The sequence below is a fragment of the Sus scrofa genome, chromosome 7, assembly GCF_054392235.1.
Source record: "Sus scrofa isolate SSC_HxYL_T2T_F1_AM1 chromosome 7, Sscrofa_HxYL_maternal_Yorkshire_Landrace_v2.0, whole genome shotgun sequence".
In the NCBI taxonomy this organism is placed as follows: domain Eukaryota; kingdom Metazoa; phylum Chordata; class Mammalia; order Artiodactyla; family Suidae; genus Sus; species Sus scrofa.
This window is the reverse complement of record NC_139389.1, coordinates 112,392,239-112,405,865: the sequence shown is the minus strand read 5'-3', so window position 1 is coordinate 112,405,865 and position 13,627 is coordinate 112,392,239. Positions and strand designations below refer to the sequence as shown.

Here is a 13,627-nt window from a genome sequence, read left to right as displayed (position 1 = left end):
GCCACCAGCCTATGGCAGAGCCACAGCAACTTGGGATCCGAGCCGCGTCTGCAACCTACACCACAGCTCACGGCAACATCGGATCCTTAACCCACTGAGCGAGGCCAGGGATCGAACCCGCAGCCTCATGGTTCCTAGTCGGATTCGTTAACCACTGCGCCACGACAGGAACTCCAAGAGAGTAAATCTTAAGAGTCACTATAGGGGAATTTTTTTTCTAGTTCCTTAATTTTTATCTGTATGAGATGACCTATGTGCACTAAACTTATTGTGATAATCATTTCATGATGAATCTAAGTCAAATCATTACGCTATACACCTTAAACTTATACAGGGTTATACGTCAATTACATGTCAATATACAGGGTTATATGTCAATTATACGTCAACAAAATGAGGGAAAAAAGTTGCAACCCAAAAGAAAATAAGCAAATGTTATAGACAAGTAACCCAGAGAAAAGGGAATGTTAAAGCTGATACACATGAAAAGTTGTTGAATATCGCTGATAATCAGAGAAATGCAAAGAAAAACCACACCAGAGTGGGAACCTTTATAAGGCCCGTAATACAAATGTTGAAGAGGATATGGAGAAACATACTGTCCACTGCTGGCGGGAGTTTAAGTTGGTACAATCACAACTGAAAGTCTCCAGCAAAATGCACTAAATTTGAAATTCTGTATGTCTTAACACAAGCAATCCCATTTCTAGTATATCTCCCAAAAAAGATGTTCATACACATGCACAGGAGAAGGGTACAAAATGCCCACATTAGCTGAAATGTTTGCAAAAGCTAGTAACTGTAAACATTCTAAATGTCCACCAACATAAGGATGGATACATATTCATATGATAGAATACTATTCAGGAGACAAAATGGATACACTAGAGCTAAATGTATCAACACTAAAAGGAAAACAATGGTAACCATTGCTACCTATCACCACACAGTGTTTATGAATACTTAAGTATGAAACAAACATAGGAACACTTGGACTAGAGAATACACACCAGATTTTAAACAGTGGATGCCTCTGGAAGTGGGGTAGTGGATGATCTAAGCAGAGAAACTTTATGTTTGTTTAGTTTTTATAATAAAAAATAGATATGAAGTAAATTCGACAAAATACAAACCTCTGTCCATTCTGAGTAATGGGCACACAGGTGTTTATACTATTATTCTCCAGATTTTTCTATTTTTAATGTGTTCATAATGAAGGAAGGAAATAATGTTCTTGCATTAAATACAAACCCTCACACCCTATAACATGTCTACATTCTATTTCCTCCACCTCTGCCCTAGCTCAGACTCTCCTCTCTTCTCAAACAGGCTATTACCAATCTCCCTGCCTCTAGTTTCCACCTCTACAGTGTTACCAGGGTGATTTTTCTGAAACATAAATCTTTAAAAATTCTACAAGGAAATTCAAATCTAACTCTCTTAATTTAGACACTTCAAATATAATCCTGGCTTCTTTGCATGGTAGGCAAAGTCGTCCATAACCCAGCCTCTGCTTCCTTCCCTGGCCCCAAACGCCAGAGTCCCTGCCCCTCACCCACATGCAAACCCTGTGCTTTGGCCACACTGCTGTCCCAGAGCCCTGATTCTTACAAGCCTTTGTGGAGCTCTCTCCCCCTACTGATCTCTCTACTTAATTACAGTGTGCTCTTAATGCTGGGCTCAGGCATTATCTCTTGCCTGCATTGGGAGCTCTTCTTCCTGCCTCCCAGAGAGCACTGTTCAAACCATTTCTGCCGTAAGCACATCACACTGCATCTGCCCTCTCCCCAGGGAGACTGCAAGCTTCCAGTCTGCAGGAACCACATCTCATAAAGCTCCTTACCGTACTTAGTGCTCAATAAATTGTGTAAGATTCGTAAATTAAAATATGCATGCATCTAGGAAACACCCATGGAACACCAAGTACCATTCATCCTACAATGACTAGGAATAACACTAATAACAATAGCCCTCCTTTATTGGGTGTTTATAATGCACCTGCTAGGCCTTGAGGGGAAACACAAAGTAAGGATGGGACATAAGCCTTGTCTTCAAGGAGCTTCCAGTCTTGCTGGAGAGGTTAAGGTAGGAAGCAATCTGAAGCCTATAACCAGACATGGGTAACTCAAATCTAAAGTGAGTAAAGCCACTTCCGGCACATTTCCTTTAAGTCATTTAGACATGGAGTTGATTTAAAATGAACAAGAGGTAGGAAATGGGTAAGAAGAGAAGTGGGAACTGGGGCCTTGGGATTGGCATATACACACTGTGGTATATGGAATGACTGGCCATCGGAGAATTTGTACAGCACAGGGAACTCTACCCAATATTCTGTGATCATCTGTATGGGAAAAGATCTGAGAAAGAATTATCACACCACTATAAATCAACTGTACTTCAATAAAACTTGAAAAAAAAAAAAAGACAGAAATGGGGAATGAGAAAAGAAGGCCACAAAAGTGCTAATGCTCTTTTCCAATGTCCCACCTCACTGCTGGACAGGAATAGGCACTGAAGGCTGGAGCAGGCCCAAGTCAGGTCCAGGCCCTGTGGATGCCTGCCTGTCAAAATGCCCTGTATCCCCAGGATTAACAATTTAGGGAGAAAGGGGGCTGGCACTGACTGGCAACTTGGCCAGGCAGCCCCAACCCTTCCCCTGCACCAGGGGTCTGCCGCTGAAATCAATATTCGTTAGCGGGCGGAATGAGCTCATTTCACGCATGTTCTAATTAGACAATGGAGATTATTACAAAACACCTGCAATGTTTGTAATCGTTTAAAATAATGAGAATCAATATTAGCTTCCAAAGGCACCATATGGTAAATGCTCATTCCAGGCATGTGGTCCCTGATAGGCTCTCAATGTTTCAAAACTGATCATTAACATTTTTAATTTGCAAGAAGTTGCTTTCGGTTAATGAATTGGCTGCCTGTGTACCCTCTGCACAGTGACTGCCTCTAAGTGATCATTTAATTGTAACATGGCCTCAGCGCCCACTGGAGCACTTGGATTTTGATGCAGAGGACATGCTCCAGGGTCAAGTACATGCAAACATCCCACCTCCACTGGGCCCTTCGCAGGTGTCTGATCTCCAAACCCTTAAAGTGCTGGTTTTCAAATCCCCAGGAAAACCTGTGTAAACCTCAGAGGGTGGGTCCTATCCCAAGGTTTCTGATTCAGCAGGTCAAGGGTAGGGGCCTGAGATTCTGCATTTCCAACAGGTTCCCAAGTGATGCACATGCTGACAGTGTGGGGACCACACTTTGAAAAGCAGTGCCCTACAGGATGACGCACTCCAAGCTAACACCTTTCCTTTTGGCAAGAAACATCCAAGATAGAGGAAGAATGAGGAAAAGACTTTCGTTTCCCCACGTCCCCTGAGTAAACTTCCAGCCCACACACACCTAGTGAGATGGCCGTGGGCTTCATGGAACAAGTGTTGAGCTAGATGCTGTACTGGGCATTCCCACATTTGATTAATCCTCACCACAACCTGTTGAAGGAGATGTCACCACCACATTTGATAAAAGAAGAAACAGAGATACGGGACTGTCCAGTGTTCACCAGACCAATACAGGAAGGATTCTGATTCAAACAACGGTTTTGGGCCTCTGGTCCCACATTTTATCCACAATTCTCCATGTGACCAGAGAGTTCGTGTGGGCCACTTCATTCCTCACCCAGAACCTGTTCTCTCCCATTCCCTGGACTCTCCTGACCGCTATGGATACAAGGAAGCGAGGGGGGGGGGTGCCTTTACTGAGACAGATAATGCAGACTCCCAGAACCACGCCAGTATTTACTCTCTTCCCTTCACACATGGTCACAAATTCCTCTCTAACCATAAGCTAAGCACACGACCCCTTCCAGTGCTTTGTTTTGACTTCAGTTTTCTACTAGCCTGGTGCTTCTCAACTTTCAATGTGCATAGGAACCACCTGGGGATCTTGGTAAACTGTATGGATCCAGGATATGCCAAGAAGCAGCCTTTCTAACCTGGCTCCGGATGGTGCTGAAGATTAGATCTGTACCAGTGTAAACACAGAGACCTGGGGTGGCGGGAAATATGAACTTTGGAGGCAAATGCACCTATGTGCCAATCACTTCCAGTGTGTTTTTCCTAGAACCATTTACTCAGCCTTGCAGAACTTCAGTTTCCTCATCTATAAAATGGGAATAACACGTACCCCACAGGCTTATGAGATAAACAGCATATGGAACCCAGCACCCTCCTGCCCCCTCCACAAAAACCCTCCACAACTACCCCACCCTCTTTGATATCCCCCTTCTCTTACTTCCCACCCCCCGAGCTTAAGCGCCAAGGTGGGGTGGGACATTTTTACCTGGTTTACCAGTGAGGAAATCACAGGGCTTCTGATAGACTAAGTCCACAGCCAGCCCATGCCAGGTCCCCACTACAACCAAGGGCTCCTGATTCCAAGCTGAACGCTGTCTCCCACGGCCCAAGGCCTGGGGCTGCAGCACTTCCAGTTTGGTGGAAAAAAACATGTGAACAGAGTCACAGCAGGCCAGAATCAGCAGAGCTGTGCAGGAGTCCTAAAGAAGAAATGAATGGCTCATACTCACCTTTTGTTATCTGGAACAGAAATACTGGTGGTACGGGGGTGGGGGTGGGGGGACATGTGCAGATTTCAGCACAGCAACAGCTCAAAAAGTAGTTCTACATTGTCTTATCTCTATCCAGAGCTCTGTTCTCATCCAGGGAGTGACTTGGTAAAACACTCCTCAGGATAACACACAGGACACATCTTAGCTCCAGGCAGTGAGCCCAGAGAAGGGTACAATATCAAAAGAAGGAAAACAGATAAAACTGAAAAATCACAGGTAGGATTTATAGCCAAGTTTGCTCACGGGCAGGTGAATTTACCAGGCTCTCTGAGCTCTTTCTTTTTCTTCTCCCTTTGATGTTTTAAAATACATAAGACTGTTGTTTTAAATCATCCCCATAAAACATCGCCTGCTACAGAAGCTGCAATCAGGGATTCTTTCCACATCCACATTTGTCACCGAGCTCGTAATTCACAGCAATTCATAAACTTTTTCAAAATGCTGTGAACGTAACTTCAGGGGGTTAATAAAACAGCTTTCTACTCCTCTACTTCTCTCCATTGATAATTTATTCAAATTGTAATTGCCCGTAATGTGCTCCCTCTATCACTTTACTGCGCACGCCCTGCACACTCACCAAACACCATCCATCACCCCTGCTGTCAGCAAAGTCCTCCTTCCTGCCCTGCACACAGAAATGGGGCTGCTTCTCTTCTCACATCTAGTGGACAAGCCCTTGCCCACATGCCACCCTCCCTCCCTCCCTCCCACTGGTGTCCTAGAGGGAGGATCGCACCTGCCCCCGACCACTCGGTGGTAGGCATTTTGTCTCAGGGCTACCCATGTCCCACCCACATGTCTTGTGCCATGGGGCTTTGTTGGGTTAGGTAGTTTGGGCAGAGGTATCTGAGCATGTGCAAGCAGTGCAGTAACAGTGCAGAACTCTCCTGGTAAGGGGCAGAGTTTAGAAGGATCACAGATTTATAAGTCAGAAGACCTCACCTCACCCCAGTTGTCCTATGAGCTCTGTGTGAACATGAGGAAGCCACTTAACTTCTCTGAGCCCGCTTCCTCACCTAGAAAATGGAGGTTGAGATACCTGCCCTCCCTACCCACAGACCCCTTCGACTGTTTCGGAGAATGAAGGAGATGGTTATGCAGGCTGCCTTTGACTCCCACAGAGTTTGACATTTCCCTCCAATTTTCCCCCAATGGAAAGCAAGACCTCACATACTGTGACTTCTTGAGGTAGGCCCAGGACCAAGGGAACAGGTGGGCATGGAGGTCACGAAGATAGGACCCATCTTGTAGCAGCAGATAAAAAGGATATTAGGATGAGTCCAATTGTCTGGTATTAGGAAGATGGGCATTTGATTCTAGGGACCACCCAGATGGCAAAAGCAAAGGCCAAGGCTGCAGCCTGCAGCCGGGGACCAACCAGTGGCCCTGGGGCCTTCTGGGCACTGGAACAATAACGCATCAATGTTCATTTCCCCACCGCACCTGCTTCAGCTGTCAGTGTGTGACAACAGTTTCAGAGCCTCCTTACTGAGCTGGCACCAATGGTCTTTCTTCTCCTGAGCATCGCCTATTAAGCTCCCAGATAGGCCAAAGAATAGAGTCAAAGCCTTGAACAGACTTTCCATATGAAACCCCCCACACCTTCTCAGAAGTTCCTGTGTGACACAAGCCACCCTCATAGTTACAGAACAAGCATGACATCCAGGAAGTGTCCCCAGGGACCTGACAGCACAGAAGAGCAGCATCTTTTCTACTTGCATTTTTTTCAAATTTCAGCACCCACCCCCACCTTGTTAAAATTCTCTGCAACAAATGGCATCAGTAGGTCTGCCCAGCAGGTGCCTGAATGTAACCAAGAAGAGGGAAGGGAAATCTCAGATTGCCAAGAGGCCCCTCAGATCCCCCATCATCCCGTAATGGGTTCTTTATAACATGTGGGGGGAAGGCAACTGGTTTCCTGCACCCCCCACTGAGGCTGAGAAGTGGCACTGAAATGAGAGGAGGAGTGGAAAAAAGAAGTCTCTCTGTAAACCCCATGCTTAAGCTTCTGGACCTTTGCCTGAACCCCTGGGAGCCCCCTAGTCCCTTAGGAAGAGGCAGGTGTAGAAAAATGCTCTTTTCTGCAGCTGCTACCACTTACCACAAATCATTTGTTTCATCTTAGTAAGCGCAAAGTGTATCCAATCCCACCAACTGCTTTCTCAAAATCTTAAAACTCCGCATTCTCTGGTAGGTCTTCTTCCTGAACGAGATTGCCTTCCTCGTGCGATTTACATTAGCAGGAAGTCTGTTATTAGCTTGATATTTTATCTCTGACACTGTGAGAAATATTGCTGCCATAAACCCGGGTGCCCTTAGTAAAAGCTGAACTACTTGGCAAAAGCTAATAAAGTGAGGAACGGTGAAAGCAATTGGCTATGAATACCTAAGCAGCAGAGAGGACAGCGCCCCCCTGGGCCAGGCCACGGGCATGCGCACAGCCACACACGTGCACACTTGGGTGCACGCACGCACGAACACGCATGCCCACACCCGCCTGTATCACATTCCCTAGATATGCCAAAATTTCCCTTTTTTTCTTGCCCTTCCTGAGCCATTCCCTCCCAAACAGGGCTCTTCAGTCCAAGAGTTTCACTTGTTTATTCCTAAAAACAGGTGGATCCAGGCTTTCTAAATTATGCCAAAGTTCAGAAAGCACAGGAAACCTTGGGAAGCCCAGGGACCTTGCTAAGGATTCCGTTTCCCAGCCCCCATCCCCTCTGGAGTTCTGAGAGCAGGATGGGGTCTGTGAACTTGCATTTGTAACCAGCATCCCATGAAGGGCCAGGGGAACTGGACTTTGGCAATGCTGTATTAGCAGGAACTCTGAGCAGGATAACACACAGGGCCCTGTCTCTCCCTGCACCACCTCTGAGTGAAGAGTGAATTTTAGAGTGAAGCAAGGCCGACTTGGTCCCCATTTCAAAAGATTTGGTTGTCCAAGTGCCTCAAAAGGCCTCACGTCAAAGCAACCACATCAGAACAGCAGTTTCTGCCAGCCTCAAGGCAGATGCCAGCCCTGCTTCTGGGTAAGTGACTCACATGCAGGGGGAGGCTTGCTGGGTGTATTAATGAGCATGTGCCAGCAGTCAGCGGACAACGCCCAAAGGAATTTTAATAAAGGCAGCATCTCTTCCTCTGGCTTCGGCCACCTATTTAAAAAACTTTTCCATGTGAGATACCTAAATGCAGTGGCTGGCACAATATGCTGATTGGTATCGTGACTCACATTGGTTGACAGACTCCAGAACGCCCAGAAGTAGGAATGTTGGGTGTGGTTCCCAAGATACTCCTCGCCCACCAGCTGCTTCTGGTTGTGAATAATGAAAAGAACACAAAACCACAGGCTGGACAAGCAGTGAGTTCTATAGGGTGCCTTGACGTTTCTAACAAGTGTTTCTTTGCTGAGAGTGATGAGGCTAGAAGGAAAGATGGGGGTGAAGGGGGAATCCACGCCCCCACAATGGACAAGGGAGCCTGCCTGGAGCCAAAGAAGGAGCATAATGCTGTGGTTCTCAACCCTGGCTACATAGTGGGATAATCTGAGGAATTAAAAAGTAATAGAAACCACCAACCCTAGAGATCCCAACACTGATTTGGGTTGGGGTGGGCCATAGGTATATTTTGGGGGCTCCTCAGGTGATTCCCTTGTGCAACCAGAGTCAATCATCAGTGCCTAATAGGAGTTCCAGGGGGTTGCAAGCTGGAGACTCAATCTTCTCTAAGTCAAAATTCCTGGGGAACTTAGAGGAATTGTAATACAATACACTGATGCTGGGGTCCCACCCCAGAGAATATAGCTGTGGTTTCTTTTACAATCTTCTCAGGTGACTGCAGTGTGCAATGTGGAGAGGGGCTGACTTAAAGACCTTTCAAGGCTGATGGTTGCCTGTCCTTTGTCTCTAGTTTTAACCAGTGACCTCGTGGGAAGCACTGGATTTTGAATCAAGAGACTGAATTTAAGCCTAACTTTGTCACAAACTTGCTGTGGCAACTCGGGCAAGTCATTAACACTCTGGGCCTCAGCTTCCTTATGATCCTATCTCACAAAACTGGTGTAAGAATTAAATCATTTGAAAGCACTCTGAAAATAGCAACTTGCTACATAAATATTGCTGCACCCCTTCTTAGCCAAAAAAAAAATGTTTCTGCAGGGTTTATATCTCAGCAGGAAAGAAGAGCATGTGCTATGAGGAAGAGGACCTCACAGGCATGATGGTGACAGCAATGATGCCTGAGTGTTTAAAATTTTTCCCATATATGTAAATATATATATACATATATATGTAACTGATTCACTTTGCTGTACACCTGGATCTAACACAACATCATCAATCAAATACACTCCAATAAGATTTTTTTTTTTTTTGTCTTTTTTGTTAGAGCCCCACTCTCGGCAATATGAAAGTTCCCATGCTAGGGATCGAATTGGAGCTATAGCTGCTGGCCTACACCACAGCCACAGCAATGCTGGATCTGGAGGTGCATCTACAACCTACATCACAGTTCAAGGCAGGCAATGCTGGATCCTTAAGCCACTAAGCAAGGGCAGGATCAAACTCATGTCTCATGAATACTAGTTAGCTTCATTACTACTGTGCCACCACAGGAACTCCCAGTAAGAATTTTTTAAGGAGTTCCCGTCGTGGCACAGTGGTTAACGAATCCGACTAGGAACGATGAGGTTGGGGATTTGGTCCCTGCCCTCGCTCAGTGGGTTAACGATCCGGCATTGCCATGAGCTGTGGTGTAGGTTGCAGACACGGCGCGGCTCGGGTCCTGAGTTGCTGTGGCTCTGGCATAGGCTGGCAGCTACAGCTCCGATTTGACCCCTAGCCTGGGAACCTCCCTATGCCGCGGGAGCGGCCCAAGAAATAGCAATAAAAGACAAAAAAAAAAAAAAAGAATTTTTTATATAATGCGTTTTCCTGCCACTTTTTAATTTGACTTCATGCCAGATAGAACTGCGAGATTATGATGTCCCATATTAGAGAAGAGGAAACAAAGTCTCCCAAATTTCATAGGGTGCAGGGACTGAGGGCCACACTCAAATAGCAGAAGCAAAATTTCACTTGGTTCTGCTGATTTGAGACCCAAGTTCTTTCCATCATACCAATGGTTCTCAAACCTTACTGTGCAAGACTATTGGCCCCCCTGCAGTTTCTGATTCAATAGCTCTAGGGCGGGGCTTTTCTAATTCTAATTTGCATTTCTAACAGTCCCCAGGTGTTGTTGGTTCCCTGCCCACACTTAGAGAACCACTCAACTACAGCAGACCTTTGATGGCAGAGAATTGCCCTGCAGAATGCAACAACTATGGCTGTGGCAAAAAGGAGGGCGGGGGGGGGGGGGAAATCGGGAAAGAAATGGACAGTCTAAGTGTTATTAACTGCCTCCCTTTTTTAAGCATATAAGAAACAGGTTCGGTGAAATTAAATAACCTATCAAAGACAAGTGTCCCACTCCACCAGAGAATGAAGCCAGGAAAGGGATCGTAGAAGCTGGAGAATATACCAAGAAAGGCTTTGGTACCATGGACTCGTGAATAATTAAGGGTCTAGAGGGTTTGAGTCCCACTGCATTAGCTTTTTGGACAAAGCAAAACAATTCTCTAAACCACAATTTAATTATCTGTAAAACTGAGAAAATAATAGTAAGAAGAGTCCTACCTCACAGGACTGCTACGAGAACATCTAATAAGATGATGTTAAATACACACAGATACATATATTGAGCACTCGAAAAATGTTAGCTGTTATTAGCTGTTATTTATAATCATTAGTCATTATCTTTACCATTCAAACCATTGTCACCACCAGCAAGCACCAACTGTGCACCTAATTGTGTACAGGGCTGTGACACGTGACTCTAAGAAGCATCCCCCTACCTGTATAGAAGTCAGGACTCCATGACTGTGTCACTTGTAGCAGTGCCTCCAATTTCAAATAAAATAAAATGGATATTCCTTTGAGATTTTTTTTTTTCCTTTATTTTAGGGCCGCACCTGTGGCATTTGGAGGTTCCCAGTCTAGGGGTCGAATCGGAGCTACAGCTGCTGGCTTACACCACACCACAGCAACACGGGATCTGAGCCATGTCTGCGACCTACACCACAGCTCACAGCAACGCCGGATCCTTAACTCACTGCGTGAGGCCATGGATTGAACCTGTAACCAATCGGATTTGTTTCCACTGCGCCACGACGGGAACTCCTCCTTTGAGACTCTTAATCGTCTTTGAGTTCACAAGGGTTATGTTGTCTTATCACCAAATTATTATTGTGGAACCGATCGTCTGAGAGTGCACTGACTTCCTCCCTCCCTCTCTCTGTCCTGGTTTGCCTACAACTGTGCTGGTTTTAGGACTAAAAGGAAATCTCTCCCAGGCGAACAGGATGGCTGCTCAAGGACTGCTCTTTCACACACCTGAGTACTCTGCAGTAAGGTGAATATTTTCATCATAAACTTTGGTAAGCACATCTTAAAGGTAGAGAGCAAGGTAAGGACCACCTGTCTTACCTTAGACAAAAGTATGAATGAGTTACAGTCTCAATTTTTCTGTTCCAAGGTCCTCTTCTATTCTCCTTCGAGAGGGATCCTAAATACATTCTGGGATATAAAGGCTGTTTATCAGCTTAAAAGGATTCCTGGTTCAGGCAATTTGCATTTCAATAGAGAACCAAATATTAGCTGAAGACTTGAAGTAATTATGAGCAGAGAGAGATTTGTACTTGAGGGTGAGGGATTTAGGGCAATCCCTTCTGTACCCCTGAAATTATAGTCTTCCAGTTCAAGGGATTCAAGTCTTCCCTTCCTCTCACTAAGGATTCTCATTAGAGACGGGAGCATATCAAAAACATTATGCTTAGGGGTCAGCAAATTACAGCCTGCTTGGCCAAATCCTGTGCACCATCTAATTTTGTAAATAAAATTTTATTGGAACACAGCCACACTCCTGTGTTTACATACTATCTATGGCTGCTTTTCTGATACAATGCCAGAATTGAGTAGGTGCAACAGAGACCCTATGGTCTACCAAAGCAAAAGCATTTTCCTTCTGGACTTTATAGACCAAGCTTCTTCAAAGTGTAGTCCATGGGCTGTCATGCACATCATCAGGGAGCTTATTAGAAAAGCAGGATTTCAAGTTCTACCCTAAAACTTCCAAATCAAAATCTGCATTTTAACAAAAATCCCCAGGTGATTTATGTGCATATTAAAGTTTGAGAAGCACTGGCCTAGGAGGATTTTTCAAAATATCTGTGCCTTGGACTACAGAGTCGGGATGCCAATTCACTTCTACAGCCCAGTTCACTTCTACACGCCCCATGAAACTCTCTCCCTTGCTACCACAGGATAGGGTTGTAAGATAAAAACTGTCCAGTTAAATTTGAATCTCTAAATTCAAGTAATGCCATTTGCAGCAACATGGATGGAACTAGAGACTCTCATACTAAGCAAAGTAAGTCAGAAAGACAGATACCATATGATATCACTTACATCTGGAATCTAATATATGACACAAATGAACCTTTCCACAGAAAAGAAACTCATGGAGAACAGACTTGTGGTTGCCAAGGGGGAGGGGGAAGGAGTGGGATGGACTGGGAGTCTAGGGATAATAGATGCAAACTATTGCATTTGGAGTGGTAAGCAGTAAGATCCTGCTGTAGAGCACAGGGAACTATATCCAGTCACTTACGATGGAACATGATGGAGGAGAATGTGAGAAAAAGAATGTCTGTATATGGGTGACTGGGTCACTGTACAGTAGAAATGGACAGAACACTGTAAACCAACTATAATGGAAAAAGTACAAATCACTTAAAAATTTAAAAAATAAAATCAAGTACTTTAAGTACATACCAAATATTCCATGGGATATACTTATAATAACAAAAAAAATTCATTTATCTGAAATTCAAATTTAACTGGACATCTTATATTTTTATGTGCTAAATATTATAAATTGGGGTCTCAATAATTTGCTAGGAAGGTTCACTGGACTACAGAAAACACTCTACTTACTATCGTTGGTTTCTTATAAAGATACAAGTCAGGAACCGCCAAATGGAAGAGATGCATGGTACAAAGTATTAGGGGAGTGGTGTACCACCTTCAATGTGTTCACCACCCCAGGAGCACTCCAAACTGTCAGAGTTTTCATAAAGGTCCCATTACATGAGCATGATTGGTTAAATCATTGACCATTGGTGGCTAACTCAATCTTCATCCCCTTTTTTTCTGGAGGTTGAGAAGTAGGGCTAAAATTTTCAACTCTCTAACCATGTGGCTGGTTCCTCTGGCAACCAGCACCCACCCTAAAATTATCTAGGGGCCCATCAAGAGTCATATTACTATAGCATAAACACAGCTCTGTTGAAAGAGGCTTGTCATTAATAACAAAAAATCCTCCCCTCGCTCCTGTTGTTCAGGAAATGCCAAGGGTTTTAGAAACTCTAGGTTCAGAAACTAGGGATAAAGACCAAATATATATTTCTTATTGTGATTTCTTATCTCGTAGTATCACAGTTCCTATGGTATTTGCCTGCGAATACGGCTGCTAATCATTCATCCCATCCAAATGTGCACATGCCATCCTTCCTTCAAGAGGCACAGTCTATTTCCTGCCCCGAGAATCTGGGCTGGCCTTGAGACTTGCTTTGATCCACAGGAAGTGGCAGAAGTGATGCTCTGCACATTACAAGCCTGGCCCTTAAGACACCTGACAATTTCCACTTTTATTCCCAACTGCCATGCTACAAGCAAGCCCAGACTATCCTGCTGGAGAGAAGGGTCATGTGGGGAGGCCCTGGAGGATAAGAAGCCACACTGAGGAGAACTGAGGCCCAAGATATATGAGAAAGACCCTCTCAATCTACTGGCTCAGCCATTCTTCCAGATAAATGAAGCTATACATGTGACCCCAGCAGCAGGACTTGGGGCAGGACTGCTGGATCAACCCAAAGAATCATAAGAAATAACAAATTGCTATTGT

The 13,627-nt window shown here is 44.8% G+C and overlaps 1 protein-coding gene across 34 annotated transcripts in view; it reads right to left on the bottom strand.

The window, feature by feature from the left end:
* NRXN3 (neurexin 3) overlaps positions 1-13,627 on the bottom strand; it is a 1,642,123-nt gene that overhangs the window by 1,457,207 nt on the left and 171,289 nt on the right. The gene's annotated exons all lie outside the window — the stretch shown is intronic.